This window comes from Aythya ferina, assembly GCF_964211825.1.
Source record: "Aythya ferina genome assembly, chromosome: 2".
Classification (NCBI taxonomy): Eukaryota; Metazoa; Chordata; class Aves; order Anseriformes; family Anatidae; genus Aythya; species Aythya ferina.
In genome coordinates, this window is record NC_140297.1 from 78,212,549 (window position 1) to 78,231,139 (window position 18,591).

The 18,591-nt window shown below is 38.4% G+C and overlaps 1 protein-coding gene across 2 annotated transcripts in view; it reads left to right on the top strand.

Annotated features, from left to right (window-relative positions):
• Positions 1-18,591, top strand: part of LOC311431137 (uncharacterized protein) — a 312,109-nt gene that overhangs the window by 263,835 nt on the left and 29,683 nt on the right. For both annotated transcript variants that reach the window (XR_014689270.1, XM_084508389.1), the window contains 3 exons: positions 11,277-11,394; positions 14,993-15,094; positions 15,982-16,051. The gene's annotated coding sequence lies outside the window, so the exon portion shown is untranslated. The remainder of the gene's footprint in view (positions 1-11,276; positions 11,395-14,992; positions 15,095-15,981; positions 16,052-18,591) is intronic.

An 18,591-nucleotide genomic window follows, 5' to 3' on the forward strand; every position in this document is an offset into this window, starting at 1 on the left:
TACAGAAAAATTAAGCTTGATTTAAACTAAATGTTATTTTTAGAATAATGAAGCAGTAACCTTTTATCAAACTGTCTTAATACTGCATGACTTGTAAGAAAATGCTTTTCCTAGCTGATATAGACTTGAACAGTGAGGGAAAAAAAGCAGCCATCAAAGTGAAAAAGACTTAAATTCTTATGACAAACAAATTACTAACCTTATATGTTGTCAGTAAACTGTTTCCAAAATCTCTTCACTAGCTTTACTAGACACAAGGAGTTAAGGTTAGTGCACCTGAAATTTCCTGACAGTCCTGGGAGCTTCAAATCTTCTTTTCTTTGAAGTGTGGGCGGCCATGTTTCATTTGATATTTTCTGGGTCTGTGTTCTTCAGTAAGAACTTTTTATATTAATTGCTATTCTATCGAAAGAGTACATTAAAAAATAATAATAATAAAATCAGAGCTCCGTAGAATAGCATTTAAGCTTCTGTGGGAAATTTTAGTGCAGTTGCATAATGTCAGTTGTCCTAGAGCTTTGTCTTGTGACTAGCTGTTAAATCTTAAGACTTAGCTAAGGCTTCTTGCAAAAATGAAAATGAGTTCTGTAAGCAAAGATAGCAATCCTGGAGTAAAACAGTCCTTGGCTTGTGTAAAGCTTTAGACAACAAGGGGCATTGTCTTAACAGTCTCAATTAAGAGTTCCTCAGTGTCTTCCAGCAACATTTACAGATTTTGTTCATGCTACCAGTGCCACAGAATGTTTACCAAATTCATCTCTTGAAACAGAAGTGAGAAAAAGATATACCTGCACTGCAATAGCGAATGCTTTCCAAAAGGTTACTGACATGAAGAAAAAGGAGGGTAGAGAAACCTTGTAACCTGCTATGTAATTGAGTCCATGGTTGTTGATCAAACACTTTTCTTCCCCTCAGTAAAATAAACCAGAGGCAGGCTTTAAAGATATATTAGCTTATTTAACTGCTTGAGAGCATGTAATATCAGAATGAAGAAACATGCTGCTAGAACACCCCAGTATTTGCTTGGCTGCTTATGGTAACACCAACACATTGCAAAGAATTTCCACTGTTTTCAGGGTTCCCTCTGTTACTTATGCCACTTCAGAATAGTGTTAAACCATTAAACTGTAAATCTTCATAGAGCTTTAATCTCTCTTCAGTTTAGAAACTTACAGTACTAAGAGCTGGGAAAATATGCAAAATACAAAAGGCATTTCCAGTGTTGGTTGGGAAAAAATAGAGTGTTTGACTTAAGTTAGCTTATGTTAGTAAGAACTCAGGAGGCTCTATCACTACTGCTTCATTGCTTCATTTAAACTAATGTCAAAGCAGGAATGGGTGTAATTAAGTGACTGTCCTTTTTGCCCTCTACCTGTTCGAGTTTTCACTGGACATTTGCAATGACTGAGTGAAATTGAGTGAAATATTGGACTGCTAAAGGATTCAACTTAGTCTTGCATGATTGAGCTCTCTTGTTATCCATTATTATAAGCTTAAACATGTCTTGAGGTAAATATTAATTTAACCCTGTGAACTTAATTCAAAACTCAAAACTTGTGGTTTCATGTTGGTATGAAGGTTTGTAGAACTGTAATGCAAGAAAACTTACTATATGTCTGATTCCTTATTAAAAAGGGATTAAGAGAACAGTTTTTTTTTTTTTTTGTAATCTATACAAATATTTGTCAGTGATACTTCCCATTTAGACTGGTTGGGCTGAAAATTGACTAAAGCACTGCAAACAAGGCACTATGTGGTGATAAAGCAGTAACATATTATGAAGGGGAGATTTTAAAACTAATTCAGGGACCAGTGTAAATTGCAGTCCAAGACAACTTTATAAGTCAATGCAAAATGTAGTACTGTCCTTTGAGTTTAAATGACAGCACATGGATCTGCAGGTGTTAGTCTACTGGAATATGCCTTGAGGGGAAAAAAAAAATGAGGAAGACTGATTATTTTGCTGATTGTAAAAGGTGAAAACTGAAGTAAGTGAAAATGTCTAATTTTCATTGTTGCACACTCTAGGAAAATTTTTAAAAGGCAGTTGGAAGGAAAAACAAACAAACAAAACAGATGTTGTATGCCCTACCTGTAACTTGTGATCTTTTTCTTTGTAAAATTATTATGAAGGAATTCTGAAAATGCCTCTTCTATCTTAGAAAATAAGTGATGCAAGAAAAAACACCCTTTCCAAAGTTTGATGGATACTCAGAAATCTGTCAGAAACCAGCATGTTATGGATTGAGATAATCCTTGTGATAATTTAAATTGTGTACAGTGCTATGGCCTGTTAAGCAGCTGAAATTGAGACAGAGCTCTGAGTTCTCTGAATTGTTGGGACCACATGAAATCATTAGTGGTACAGCTGTTGTTTAGTCATTTTACTCCTTGGGTTCCTTTCTGTTTTAAGGTGCTTTAGGATGAAAGATATACTCTAAGCTACAAAACATCTTGATTAGATATGCTAGCATTTTAGGGTGATACAAAATGTAATCATTAGTGGTTTAGTACAGGCTGTGGTACCAATGAAGGTACTAGATAGATGCATCCCTAATCAGCTGCTTTAACAAAATAATGCAAGATTAAACTCTGCCAGTAAGGTTGTGATTTGTGCATGATCACATAATAAAGTGAGCTGTAAAAGCAGAATTTTTAACTTGAAAAAAAAAACAAAGGTATCTTCATGTACAGGAGGTCCAATAGACAGGATTTCAGCATTTGTTTGGTTTGGTATTTATTTAGCAGAAGCACCACCATGTCTTTCAGATGCTATAATAAGGACATTCAGACTCTCCATGTGAAGCATAGTATTACTTACTCCATCTTGAGCCAAAAGTCTCTCCAGTAGTCATGTGTGCAATAGCTGATCTGGTTCTGCTGGGAAAGACTATTCTGGTGGGTTAAAAAAAAAAATCCTTACCCATTTTCTATGATTCAGGGCTGTCACGGCCAACAGGGATCATTCAGGAAGTAGTTGGAAGGGAGGGAGCTGAAAAGCAACTCCATCCATCTGCTTTCCCCCAGAGAATCAGGGAAACAGTATTTTTACTTCTTCAAAGTTGAGATTGAAGTGAGTCTGGCCTGATTTCCAACACAGTTATGGGAAAAACTAGAAAAAATGAGTGCTGGTAGATAAGAATTAGTGGAGACAAATGTAAGGTGTTACAGAAAGATGGTGATGAGAAGGGAGAATGATACGCTTTATCTGCTTTCACCTCTCCCAAAATCAGTAATTTACCTCTTGCTGACAGCAAATAAGAGACTAGCAATGCAATAGCATTCCTTTGTCATAAATATGACATCCACATCACCCATATCATATCGGCACCTTCTATTTGTACTTTTTTTTTTCTTTTCCAAAAAAAAAAAAGCAATCCAGATCTGACCAAGTTAGGTTGTATGGGAAGGGAAGAAGCTGAGATGCTGATACTCCCCACTCCAAAAGGAGTGGGAAAAGGAGGTGACTGAGGCAGGAAAGTGGCAGACAGGAAGAAGCACCCACCCCAGCTACAACTACTGCAGTTGTCCCCTTTCATAAGGAAGGACTTTCCAGATTAACTGGGGGATAGTTAACCATTTTTGAAAGTCTTTAACCAGAAGGTGAATTTCTCTTAATCTTATGACTTTCTACCTCATACAGCTTGAAAGCATATGTAACAATGTCCTAATTCATGCATGCTGCCTGCTAACAGGCTTCAAAATCAGCAAGTAATGAACCCTGCTGATTGGAAACACTGAAAAAGGCAAATTATTCTTGGTGCTTGCAGTAATTCTTCAAAAATCTTATTCACCAGGCAGAACTTGTTAGTTTCCCAATTAACATTGCTTTGGCCCTTTTAGAATTGTATTACTTTTCAGATAGGTCCTGATTTTTTTGTGCAAATATGAGTAACTTTCAAATGAAAAGGGGTATAAAGCTTCTGGAAAAAATATGTATTTTTAGTTTTTTTTTTAAGTAGCATATATATATATATATTTTTTTTTTTGGCATAGCTGTCATGGTTACTAGAACTGTCACATGACTATTAGAAGAATGGGAAGGTAGAAGACAAAAAAAATACTTCTATTACTAGCTAAAGGGAGTTAAGAGCCTTTTATTTTTATGTCAAAAGTTGTCCTCAGACATGAATGGGCCACATTTCTCAGTTGATGGACTCTGCCATTCCTGGCACTTTAAAATGCATTATGGCCACTTAAAAATTCCTTCTGGGGCCAATGCCCTATGTTTGCGGCTCTACTTCTGGCTATTACATTTTCAATGTTAATCTTTATAGAAGCCTACTAATACACTAAAAATACCTTGATTAAATAAGCTTTTTTTTTGTTTAAAAAGTAACTCTGAATATGCTATCCATCAAATATATACCCAGAAGGAATCTTTTAATCCAACAAAACTTACATGGCTTGTTTTTAAAATTTAATATTCCATTAAAGATATTGGAACTTTGTCAAATTTAATTTCTTTAATCATATGATAGCCATGGGCCATTTTTTGAACAATATAAATTGGAACAACTCTATTGACTGTATGAGGTATACCAACAAAAAGCCTGAATAAAAGTGCTTAGTGTAAAGCTATGGGACTGAGCCTGATAAATATATATTTATTTTAATGCTTATATCATTGTCATAAATTAATTCATAATTCAGTGTGAACTGGCAATGTGTTAGCCAAAAGCAGTCTGATTTTCAGACTGATAGTGTTTTTAGTAAGTGCAGTATGATTTCTATTAATAATATATATGCACGTATATCAGACAGAACTTTATAGAAATATTAATGTGATTAGGCAATATGAAGACAAAGCTGTTCAGTGCTTGATTTTTGCTATAACACAAGTAATGTCCACTTTGAAAGAATAATGAATAACGTTTTCCTTCACTGTTTTATTTTGTCATTTTATGACTTCTGTGGCTTTTGTAGGTATAGTAAGAGAGAATCCTTACAATTTATAGTAAAAGCTTGATATATCATTCTGGCATACAAATACCTCTTCTGTTCTGGGACTAGGGACCTATTGTTTACTGAGAAATCCATTCAAGATAGAGAAGGACATTTGTAGCAGTTGATGGAATGTGTCCTAGGTGTGTTGACCTCCAATGTAGTTTAAAGTTAAAAATTTGAGTATCGAACACTGGCTATATTAAACAAAAATGCAGTACTCTGCCTATTGAACAGTTTACAACAATGAAGAAATTGTGTTTTGAACACAAATCACATACAATATAAACACTGCAATGTAGAAACAGATGTTTTAGCCTTTTTATTCTGTTGTCCTTACATATGTTTCATATGGAGAATACTCTCAACTGGGACAGATACAGTGTGACCTTTAGCATTATAAGTAAGCATGTTTTCTGTTTCTACTGCCTTTATTCTAAACCTAGGCTATAACATTCAGATCAAGAAAAGAACAAGTGTTTTCTTTTTCTACAGTTAATAGCTGGAGCTGAGTCTTTTAGGGTTAAAAATAGTAGGATATGTATATTCAAGGGAGTACAGCTTGCTTAAGTCCTTTAATGTATACCTCTCATAGATACAAGGTGCTCAAAACCTCTTCTAAATTTTTCTTTCATGTTCCTCTAAGTTGATGCTTCTGTATGAAACTCATTATGAGCCTCTTGAAATCAGAGCAATTAAAAAAAAAAAAGCAATATATCTAAGAGATTTCCTAATGAATTAGTTTGAGCTAACAGCAATCTTGTGATCCTGAATTCCAGAGTAATAGCATATATTGCTTATAGGTGTTCACTGCCTTCTCATTGATATAAAATAGCAGGAAAAAGTAGTTTGGTCTGAAATGTTTTCAGAGGTCATAGGAAGGATATTTATAGAAATAAGTTTCTCTTACATTCCAAATATCTTTTTTCCCCTTTTCTCCTTCCTCTGTATTTTCCCTTGTTATAATAGGATAATTTGTGATACGCATCTGGTACCTTTTCTTTACAAGTTGTTATAATGCTTCCATTTCTAACCTTTAATTTATATTCTATTGTGTCCTACAGAAATTATTTCCTATTGCACACATTCCCCAGTTCAGATAGTTTTATTATTGTGTCCTTTTCAATTCGCTAGGGACACCTTTACATTCTGACAGAAACATAGTTCTTCAAAACACAGATGACCTAAATCTTAAGGAGAAATGTAGTATCATTTCCCAAGAAGATTTCTATTTCATTCTGTGATCCTAGAAGATCATTCTTAAGTATTACAGATATGAAATTGTTATGAAATGAATTTCCCATGAAAGTGACCTCTTGCCCATGAGAGATTAAACACTTGCTTTGTATGTATCATTCCTTCTGAATGTGAATTACACCATGGTGCATTGGGGAGATATAGCAGGGCATATTATTGTACATTATACTGGCCTGGAAAAAGAATACTAAAACATACTTTAAAAGAAATTAAATAATTTCTACTAATGTTAGTATTTATAAGTGTAGTATGTTCTCTAAAAAAAATAACTGAGGGGATGCTTGAAAATCGTTTGACTATTAAATATTCAGTATTGCTAACAATTCTGCAAAGCTAGTCAAAACAAAATTAAGCATAAACTTAATTTCACTTCCTTGCTTGTCTGCTATTATAGTCTTCAGCTCTGTGACAATCTTTTTTCCTGTATATTTCTGTTTCAGTCTACAAATCTGAGTCCTTACTCAGATTGGTGTTTGAGATATGACCCTAACATGTTTTCTGAACACTGCTAGCACCCTATTTAAAGATTGACTTAACATTTTTATGTAATTCTTGTGATCGCAATGTCTGGTTCAGACCTAACGTACCCTTCCAAAGGCAGAGACCTGCAATCCCTAAGGCATAGGTTGGAATACCAGATGAAGTTTGTAAGAAATAACCTGTAATTGTACATAGCTTGATTCAGTCTAGGATATCAGGGTTCAAAGAGCATTCCCTTGACCTCAGCTGAAGCAATGAATGTTTTGAAGTCTAATGTGTTGGAGACTCAAATCTATTACCAAGAAGAAGGGACAAAATTAGCTATTCTTGCTACCTTTTGAATATGAACAAGGGTCACTGAGACTGATTTCAGATCTGGGTGGTTTGAATCATTTGCTCTTTTTTTTTTTTTTTTTTTTTTTTTTTTTTTTCTGGTGGGAACTTGGGTTGATTATGAGTTGATTTACCTGATTTATCTTAAGGATAGTTGGCTTGATCTACTGTGTAATGCTTTCAATCTTCCTTCAAGGATGAATTGGGTCTATTGGGTCTTACGCAGTGAAGAAAGTTGTATTCTGTGTTCTCTTTCCCTGCTCCCTATCTACATTTGCTCCCTTTCAGACTGTTCTTCTTTGCTCTTGTTTTCTTGCCTAATCATGTTCAAGACTGACCCTGTAATGATCACATTTAACTGATCGTAAAAATTATATTGAGAATGATAGTGAGGTCTGCTCATTATCTGCTCAAAAATACCTTTTGTATTGGGTTTATATGGCAAGGTTTTGGTAGTGATGAGGAGCTCCAGAGGTGGCTTCTGTGAGAAGAGTCCAGCAGCTGCCCCGTGTTAGATAAGGGCCAGTTTCAGCTGGCTACAAAGGGACCTGCTGTTGGCCAGGGCTGAGCCAACAAGTGATGTTATTTGCATCTTTGTGAGAGCAGATTTAAGGAAGGGAAAAACTACTGTGCAACAGCAGCTAGGAGAGCAAGGAGTGAGAAGCAGCCCTGCAGACCCCAAAGTCAGTGCAGAAGGAGGACAGAAGGTGCTCCAGGCATGCAGCAGCAGCTCCTCTGCAGCCTGTGCAGAGGCCTTTGGTGGAACAGGCTGTCCCCCTGCAGCCCATGCACAGCAGAGCAGATCTCCATGCTGCAGCCCATGGAGGAGTCCCCAGTGGAGCAGGTGGATGTGGCCTGGAGGTGATCGTTTAATTGGTTCAGTGTGCAAGCCTGCAAGTCTGATTTAAAGGCCCAATACTTAATCAAGACTTCTCCCCCACACACTACCCAAACTAAAGGATTGAAGTTTCCTTGTGCTCTTTGAGGACTTTTTACTCTTGACTGTAACATTGTGATGCTATTGCTTCTAGATTGATTGTATTGCAAATTAGTGGATGCAAGAGTTTGGCATACATTTAAGATAGACATTTCATAATGAGTTTAATCTTGCTCTAGATTTCTGATCTTTAGTTAGATTGTGCAAGTTTCTCATCTGCCTTTGTTTATTCACACTTCCCCCGTCCTCCTAACAGTTATACTGTATTCATGTAATGATCAAAGTGAAATATTTATCAGTATTGAATTGGAATGTGTGAAACAGCACAAGAATTAAGGTAACCTTACAGTTACCTTAATATTTTAAGTCTTCTTAAAAGGAGAGTTTCACTGACCAAAACTTTAGACTATTTTTTAATCAGGCCTTGATTTAACTGATATAGGAAAAGGTAATACATCTGAATTGATAGAGTGACAAGCTGGTAAAATCTAATAGAGGACTAGGTCACTGTCACAGTTGCATTAGATTGATACTCTTTAATCAGTGAACCGTAAATGAAAAATTATGTTCTCCAATGCAAATTGAAGGAGGGAATATAAAATATTTAGTCATAAATGAAAGATGTTAAATACTACAGTGGTGTTCCATAGATATCTCTCTTTAAAAACAATTCAGTTACTGTGACATCTTTCAGTGTTTCTTTAGGTAGCTAAGAACTACTTCTTTCTTAAATGGAAGCTCTCTCCTGTCTGATACTGAGTACCTCGGAAGCAGTTCTTTTGCATGGGTGACAACTCAGGAATCTTACACTCAGTCTTCACTCCAGTAGATGCTTTTGTGGTTTGTTATTTTGTATAGCCTTAGCAGTTATTTCAGATAACCATAAATAAATTTGAAGTAGATTTTTTTTTTTTTAACGGACTTTAGACAGCTCTTGCACCTTTACCACTATCTTCTGTCATAAATACTTTGAGATGGAAAATAATGTAATTGGATTCTGCTGTTACCATGAAAAGTAACACATCTTAATCTCTCACTGATCTGAACACGTTTCTTCCATGGCCTGGGAAGGCACTCAATGGATGTGTTGTTTTCAGACTTATTCCTGAACTTCATGTCCCAATGCAACTTTTATTCCTGTCACTCTGAAAAGAGAATGCAAGTCCTGTAACTGCATTGATGTTAAAGCCGACAAACTGTGCTCTCAGATATAATTGAACTTGATTTCTGTCCTCTAAGCTTGAAAATCTAGGGTGAGTGCTAAATTCCTCAGAACAAGTAATCATAGCAAGACTATCCTTGAAAATAATTTAATGCGACTGAAAACGCTGTTTAAAACTAGACCACATCTGTACTTCCAGTACTGTAAATAGTATGTTTCACAATAATCTGTCCTTCAGAGAAATGAGATTGCTGATTGTCTAAATAACTTTAAATATATTTAAAAGGTGATAAAAATGTTCTTTGCAGTAAGTATAGCAACTTCTTTTACTCCATCCCTTACTCTGAGAAAACAAATGACATTAGAGGTGAAATTTTCTGTGCAAGGATTCTTTTCAATCAATCCACAAATTAAGTAAACACACTCAGATTGTTATTACGTCAAGTAGGCAAATGCTACCTCCTTTCAGATGTGTTCACTTTCTTTATTCTGCTCCTGTTCTCGACAATATGTCACTATGACTGATGCATGGTCACTCCTTTGCCTGCAGACAGTGCCTGAATTGGCATGCTGTCTTTTGCGTTGATCAGCCTTGAAAGCTGGCAAAATATTCAGCCTTGAGGAGGAGAAGAAGATAACTTAAGTCAGTATTTTTCCAACACTTCCAGACTTGATATTTTCTTCTGTTATCTTATAGAAAACAAGGAAATGATCAGGTTTAAAGTTTGGGTTATGCAATGCTTTGAAGTAGTGTGGTGGTTTTACTCGAGTGGGCAGCTGAGCTTTACCACAACCGCTCTCTCACTCATCCCCCCCCCCCCCCCCCCCCCCCCCCAAAGACGAAGGGGAGGCAAATACAACACAAAGATCTCAAGGTTTGATATGAGAATGATTTAATTAAAGGGAAAGGGAATGGGGAGAAAAAGAAACCACAGAAACAACAAGGCCACGCGGAAGCACAGAGAGAAAGGAAAAAAAGTTATTCTCTACTTCCCATCAATGAGCGGTTTGGCCATGTCCTGGGAAGCAGGGCCTCAAAACACAACGATTGTTCAGGAGGAACAGCCCCCTCCCACACAAGAGCCCCCCTTTTTATTGCTGAATGTGAAATCAGGTGTTATGGAATATCCCTTTGGTTGGTTTAGGTCAGTTGCCCTGGCGATGTCCCCTCCCCCATCACTTGCCCACCCCAGCCTGCTGGCTCTTGGGGGCTTGGAGAGAGTCCTGATACTGTGCCAGCACTATGCAGCAATAGACACAACACCGGAGTGATATCAGTGCTATTCCAGCTATGAGTGCAGAGCACAGCACTGTGTGGGCTGCTGCAGGGAAAAGTGTCTCCATCCCAGACTGACCCAACACAAGTAGCTGTTGGAGCTCTTGGAAACAGTTTTGTGAACTCTGATAGGTAACTGACTAAGCAGCTGGCTTACCTCCTCTGCAACCCCAACATAGTGCAAGCTGCAAGCAGCAGTGTGCTGCTGTGGCACCTGGTGGCAGCACAAACTGCCCTGTGCTGGGGAAAACTGGTCCCAGCCAACCTGGGGTAACTAAAAATGGTGGGTGGAGAAACCTCTGACAGGCATCAAAAGATGCCCAGTCAGATGAGTGCGTGGCCCTCAGTGGTCGTTGGGGAATGGTGAGGTGGGGTAGTGGGAGCACTGTGATGGCCGCCTGCCCCTCTGCCCTGCTAGGACTGGGGAGGGTGAAGGCTGATGTCTGTGTGCCCCTGGGGTGGGGTAGAGGTCCCAGCCACTATCTGGCTCCTCTGGTCACAAGTTTGTGTGGGCTGGCAGTAAATTAACTGGGGTAAGACTTGATGCTGTCCTGCCTGCAACATCTGCCTGTAGTTGTGCCCTCATGGAGAAGTACGGGACCAATAGTGCAAAGCGTTCATGTCCTCCGGGCTTTTTACCTGCTATTTTGTTTGTACTGTTTGAATTCTGGGAATCATAACCTGTTTTCCATGTCCAAAAATAAGACTATTAAAAAGTTGTATAAGAACTCATGTGTGAGATACTATTCCTAAACTTAACATGATCTTAGGTATCCTAAATCATGTGGAGAAAGCAAAGTGAGGAGGAAAGTGTGTCAAGAACTGACAGTCTGTTGCTTTGGGTCGAGATTAATTTGTTTGAATGTAATGATTGTTTTGTTTTTTAGACTGGTGGTGACATTGAACTTAAAGTAGGGAGATGGCTAATGGAAGTGGTTATGAAAGTGGAAGTGACAGCAGCTGAAGTGGAAGGGAAAACTGAAGATTTAAAGTGCTGAAAATCATGTGGGTGAGAAGACTGGTAATTTCCCTTTCACAATGCTATGAAAACTGATGCACACTCTGCTTGATTATGGAGACTTAATATCTGTAATTTGATACTTGTTCTATGTGGGGATAAAAATCAGGGCATAGATTTAAAGAATATTACTTACAAATTGACTAGTCTTCAGTAATGAGTGAATCTGTAGAACACAGTTGAAAGTACTGCAAATAGAAAATGGATCTTAATGTGACCTAGGCTTGCTAGTGATAGCTAATATTATATTGATAGTTAGCTGGGTTTGGGGTTAAAGGTGTTGGAGATGAGCTTGGATGTTAATAAATTATATGTAAACATTAGCATTTTGGTTGCTTTTAGATGCCTGTCCTAAATCTGTTATTGTAATTACTAAGATAAAGGTAAACTGTGGTGGATTGATCTTGGCTGGCTGCCAGATGCCCACCCAGCCACTTTGTCACTCCTCATTAGCAAGATGGAGAGAAAAGATGGACAACACTTACTGTTCTATGAAAGGACAGGGAGCTCACTTCCCAATTACCATCATGGGCAAAAACAGCCTTGACTTGAGGAAGATTAAGTTATATAAAAATAGAGCAGGATGCTGACAAACAAAAACAGAACTGATAACACCTTCCCTTCTTCCTAGGCTGAACTTTGCTCCTTTGTTCATGACTCTTATGCTTCCATACCCCTTTCACCCCAAGCAGAGCAAGAGGATGAGGAAATGGGGGTTGCAGTCAGTCCACAACACTTCCTCTCTGCCATATCTTCTTCCTCACATTTTTCCAATGCTCTAGTGTAGGATCCTTCATAGGAGATACAATTCAATCCTGCTGCCTGTGTGGGCTTGCCACAGGCTAAAGTTTCCTTCAGGGCACTTCCACCTGCTCTGGTGTGTGGTCCTCCACAGGCTGCAGTGTGGATATCTTCTGACGTGTTCTTCCATGTTCTTCTGGGGAGCAACCATGGCCTTCTCCATGAGTTGCAGAGGGTGCCTGGAGCACCTATTAGCCCTCCTTCACTTACCTTGGTGTCTACAGGGTTGTTTCACTTTCCTTGCTCCTCTTTCCTCACTCCCTTTTCTCAGCTACTGCCCAAAGTATAATAAAAAAATAAAATGAATTCTTAGATGTGTTATCACAGTGCTGCCATATCTATGGCTGGTGGTCCAGTTGTGCCCTGTGCTTGTGAATAATCTGTTTTGAAGAGAGCTGGCTGGAACTGACCCTGTCAAACATCAGGGCATCCCCTAATCTCTTCTCACAGAAGCCGCCTCTGCAAACCTCCAGCTATCACAACCTTGCCACATAAACACTGTACAACTTAAAATAATATTAGAAGATTTAGATGGTACTTGATTTGAAAGTCAGGAATTTGAGTAACTGGAAGATAATTTGGAGATTAAGAAAGTTAATTATGAAAATGCTTTTTTTTTGCTTCAAGAGAGGATTTATTAATTTTTAATTATTTTGTCCTGCATTGCATAATTCAATTAAATCTGTATTGGAACTTTGTGAACTGAAGAAAGATCATGTTTTTTGTGCTGTTTTTCCCCAAGTACAGGATCCTATTTCAATAAAACTGGGAAGAAAAGTCACTTATGTTAGGGAAAGGCAAAATATGCTAAATTAACATATATCAATATGAAAAATACCATCACCACCTTCTAATAGCTTGAAAGGCATGTTAAGCTAAAATAGCACACTAGGAATAAATGATATTTAATGAATCGTGGAGGTAGATTATGTATACCTGAAACTTGTTTTTCCTTCCTATTTTCTTTTCTTTGTTCTATTTGTTATTTCAGATCACTAGTGCTAGTCACTCTACTGGCATTTTCACTACAAGGCTAGAAACTTTGTATTGATCACCAAAATATGAGACTATAGATTTTATAAGTTTGGTTGTTTCTCAAGAAATCCTTCACGCTAAGGGGTTGAGTGAAAGAAAAAGGGAAATAATGGTGTGTGCGTGTGTTACAAACATGCATAATTAATGCTGTCCAGTATTTGCTCATCTAAATATAAGAAGAATGGGGATTTTTACCAAGTAAAACTATATAAAGTGGTAGTGATGCGTGCCATCATTGCCATATATTTGATTTGAGATGCAAAAATTGCTAGAGTATATTTAGGTACATCCATACTATTGCAAAATATGCTTAGACTGTGAAGAAACTCAAACAGTAATGTAATTATATTTATTCAAAGGAAGCAGTCAATCTTCTTCTGAATACTTTTCATTTGTAAAATACATATGCCTCTATATAAGGTGATTCAAAATGTAGAATAATGGGCAAAATGAATACTAGAACAAGAATTTGCAGTACTCATTAAAAATACATTTAAAAACAGAACTTTCTTCAGTACCTGTTTTTGTGGATTTCATTAAGTGAGGTTCTTGACACAATTCTACTTTCTGAAGTAGAATTTAAAAAGGGATAAAGTGTTAGCTGTCTAGACATATATGATTTCTGATGGAAAAGCTCTCTACTGTCGTGTTTTGGACAGACTTCAGCTCTGTTAAAATGACCATGGAAACCAATGAAAAAGGAAGAGCTAATAACTGGCACCTATTTTTATGTCCATCACGTGTGTAAGATTCTGCATCTGCTAGTCTGCAATTCACTGAAGGAGTTCTTTGTTATAAAAAAAAATTCTCTGGTCAAAGTCTCAACAATTTTACTTACTTTGACTCAGCATTTAAATATCTTCTGTGTGTTTGCGTAGGGGTGTTACATACCCTTTACTTGCCTTGTTGGCCTGTCTTGTACAGCAATAAAAAATAAAATAAAATTAAAAAATGCTGAGATTTTATGGATTGATTGTGCTATGCAATATTGGTTTTATAGTAGATATTAAAGTGTCTAAAGTCATCCTTAAGAATGAATATGTGACTGGAACATCTTTCAATGGTCTGAATAAGATTTTGTCCATGTCCATTTTGGATAGCTGCCATGTCTCCATTTTTGAGGTCTCACTGATCCTCAATGTTGCTGCCATAATCTGTCTTCTTGACTTTTGAGGAGAATATCCTGCAGACCTCAGTAGTCTTCACCTGAGTCCTCAGAGCCATGTAATTTCCCTTGATCTTCTCAGTCCCCTCATACCTATGTAGATGGGCAACAAGGAGGAGTACTTCAAGACCTCTGTGGGTTCCAGCATGCTCTGCAAGGTTGAGGTTCTGGGCCCTGGAAAAGCACCAAATCTCCTAAAAGAGCAAATCTGTTTGGAAGATGGGCTTGTATGCCAGCCTTCACCTACTCCTACATGCTAACTCATGCTAACTAGTTCTTAAAGAGTTTTTATATGTGTGCATTATTATCAATCCAAACTAATGATTTCACTGATCTTAGAGAAAATAAACCTATTTTACAAAGTCTAACTTCTCCCAGTTCCTCCACCACAAATAGAAACTTTCTGTCCAACCGCCCCCCTTAAGGAACTGAATGACTCTGCTTGCATAAATGAAGACTTATGATTGGAAGTAATTTTATGAACATCACTTTTGAAGAAGAATGATCTATTTCTTTATGTATGCTGTTTAAGTATGAGTTTCACATACAGAATCGTAACAAAAATACTGTCACTTCAATTCTAGGCTCCTAAAATGTAACTGCTGTTCATTCTTGGGAACTTTTTACAACTTCTTCCCTGACACTTCAGTAAATGTGCATCTTGGACTAGAAGTTTGGATTAAAAGGTAACTGAGTTTCAAGCCTAATGAATGAAGGGCCAGTCTTCATGAATCATATTGCTTCAGACTTCTATTTGATGTTCGTGGAAGCTTAGTGAGGCTTCAGACCTAGTGCTGCTTAACCATCTGCATTTGAATATTCCTTTAAATAAGAGGCCTTTTAAATAAGAGGCCTTTGAATCTGGTTAGGTAGCAGAATAACTGGACTGAAGTTCTCAGCCTGTGGAGCTTTGATTTCTTTGCATTTAGGAAAATGGTTTCTTAGAAGTTGAAGTAAAGACTTAGTTGCCTATGATTTGGAAATCAGCTTCAGAGCTTAGTTTTCGCTACTGAGTGGATGACTTAAAAGGTGATAAAAGGAGAAAGTAGGAAGCTTTTAGAACTAAAAAATTTTGAATGAGAAAGTAGAATATTCAAGCACTCCATCCTCATTCTGCGGTAAGTGGATCTTGCTCAGGCTTTTGTCTTTCTAAGTCAGAGCTGACTTAGAAAGGGGCAATGCTTCTGGAAATTGATTAAAAATGAGAAAATGAGGTATCAAATAATTAATTATTTCAAAAAGCAAGTCAAATATTAGCCTGTTTTGTTCATTAGAGAAAATCGGGAATAATTATGATACAGTAGGGGATTGTCCTTCAGTGTCTAGGATTAGAGTTTCTCACTGTTTTTAAGCAGAGTATGTTCACTCTTTCATTTAACTAGCTGAACAGAACTGTTCTGGCAGTCTCCAAAGACTGACGTATTCCAACTACAAAACATTCCCACTGCATACTTTGATAGAAAACTTTCACCAATTTTATGTAGGCTCAGCTGCTTTGTGAACCGAACTAGATAACATGTAGAGAAGGCAGTTCATCTCTGCTAACATCTCATGTGTTATCTTAATCTGGCAGGCAGCTAAGCACCACACAACTGTTTGCTCACTCCCCTCCAGATGGATGGTGAAGAGAATCAGGAAAAAAGGTAAAAACACATTGGATGAGATTGAGACAGTTTAATAGGACAGAAAAGGGAGGGCAGTGTTGATTTAAGAATATACAGAGCAAGTGATGTGCAAAGCAATTGTTCACCACCTGCTGACTGATGTCCAGCTGGTCCCTGAGCAGTGGTGGTCCCTGAGCAGTAGCAGCCCCTCGCCAACCCCCTAGTATTATTGTTCTCCTTGATACCACAAGGTATGGGACATCCCTTTGGTCAGTCTGAGTCAGCTGTCCTGGTTTTGTAACCTCCCAGCCTCTTGTCCACCCCAGCCTCCTTGCTGGGAGGGTGGTATAAGAAGCTGAAAAGTCCTTGGCTCTGTGCAAGCATTGATCTGCAGCAACTAAAATGTGTGTTATCAGCACATTTTTTTCTCTTAAATTAAAAACAACATACCAGCCACTATAAAGAAAATAAATCTATTTCAACTGAAACCAGGACAATATCTACCCCTTATTCTATACTGTTTACTTCATGCTCAGGTTCCATGCTTTTTATTAATCCTAATTAATCACATTTCTTCATATATATACATACATATATATGTATATGTGTGTATATATACATACATATATATATACACACACACAGATACCATTCCCTTAGCTTATTGGCCACCCCCCTAAAATGTCCATTGAGTTTTAGTCCATGGCTCTGGGCTCCATCTGTCATAACAGTCCTTCAGGGTAGGAGAGATGGTGTGCAATGTTGGATTGCTGTGTGCTGAGGCCAGCTCTGGTTCCATCGTTGTTGCACTTTTGTGGTGGTTTTTCTTGCAACACATGTACCCATGCCTCTAGGCTGGGGTAGATTTTTTCCATCTGAGTTTCTCATGTCCTCTCGGTGGTCACACAGGTAAAACCACTGGGTAGCATGTGGTGTGTACCCACTATATCCTTCCTCCTTATCAGAGGAATGCTTACTCCTAATAGCTGAGATACTGCTATGTACAAATGGGGAATAGGGCATAGCCTCTTAATTGCCGGAACTCCTGGTACAGTTCCTCCACAGCTGAGATGCAAGCCCATAGAGAAAAAGAGAGGCTTTCTTCATACAGCTGGAGTTGGCAGCCAATTCATCCACTATTTGTTCCTCTCAATCTTTCCAAATCTTTCCAAGCTATTACTGCCAGTGAGTTGGCATACAATGATGTTGCGCTCCATACAAACTTCTGCCACATGGGTCACATGTACGTGACTTCATCTGGATCTTTGGATAACTGCTCATTATCACAGAATCACAGAACTGTAGGGGTTGGAAGGGACCTTGAAAGATCATCGGGTCCAACCCCCTGCCAAAGCAGGTTCCTCAGAGCAGGCCACCCAGGTAGGTGTCCAGACAGGCCTTGAATATCTCTAGAGAAGGAGACCCCACAACCTCCCTAGGCAGCCTGTTCCAATGCTCCATCACCCTCACCGTGAAGTAGTTCTTTCACAGAAAGAATTTGCAGAAAGAATTACCTAGGTCATCATAAATAATTTCCAGCATGGCGAATTCCCTGGGGTACTCTCCATAGTGGTCTGGTTGGTTGGGTGACACATATCATCTTCCTTGAAAGAATGCCTTTCTTCACGCCTGACAAGAGCTGCCTCCAGAGGTTGAAGACTTGTGCCCCTTTTCCAACTGCTTTGTCAATGCCTCCATCCCTAGAAGGATCCCAGCTGTCTGGCTTCCCTGCCTTCTGATTTTGTGCTACTAGCCCTGTTATCCCAGCCTCAGAGCAGCCAGGTAAGTGTGCTCACCTGGGCAGTGACTGAAATCTTTACTCACATTTTGTGGGTCACCTAGTGATAGGGCGGTTAGTGCTGCATCTGTGAGTTCTGCCTCCTCCCTTTTCTGATGGCCCTGCTTCAGAGTAGCCTGTTTTGCCCACTTCTTCTTCTGCCTTGTCTGAGTAGGAGTTTCTTTCCTTATTAAATGAGCTGACTTTCACATCCATTGTGTCTTCTTAAATATAGGGAGACAGATAATAGCACAGGTTGGTTCTCTGGTTCAGCTTCCATGCCTATGATTTTGTCATCAAACCCCTTGATGGTGCTGAATAGAGGTGAGTGGGGCTCGGTAGGCATAGGTCAGGCACCTGTGCTTTGCAGAGATTGTGTCTCTCTGGATTTGTCAGGGTGACAGAATACTTTTTCTAAATAATTTACTAGCTTTTCAAATGTTCTTACTTGTTCAAGGGTGAAATTCCAAAACATAGGAGGTACCCACTGCCTTAGGTGCCTGCCCATACTGTCCCACACACCCTGCCACTCATAACTGTCCAAACATGGGGTAGATCTCTGGGTAATATTCATAAATAATTATTTAATCATAAGCAAAGCCTGAAACGCATTCAGGAGACATAAAAACAGGAATGTGCTAGTTTGAACGTCCCAAGGACATTCAAAGTTCTCAAGAGCTAATGTAGCTACCCGGAGGAGAAGGGGAAGGTCAAGGTGAAAAGGAAGGTAAAAAACATGGGGAAAGTGTCTCCCCCATAGATTGACTTTCTGAGGGGGAAAGGTAGAGAGTGTAATTATTAA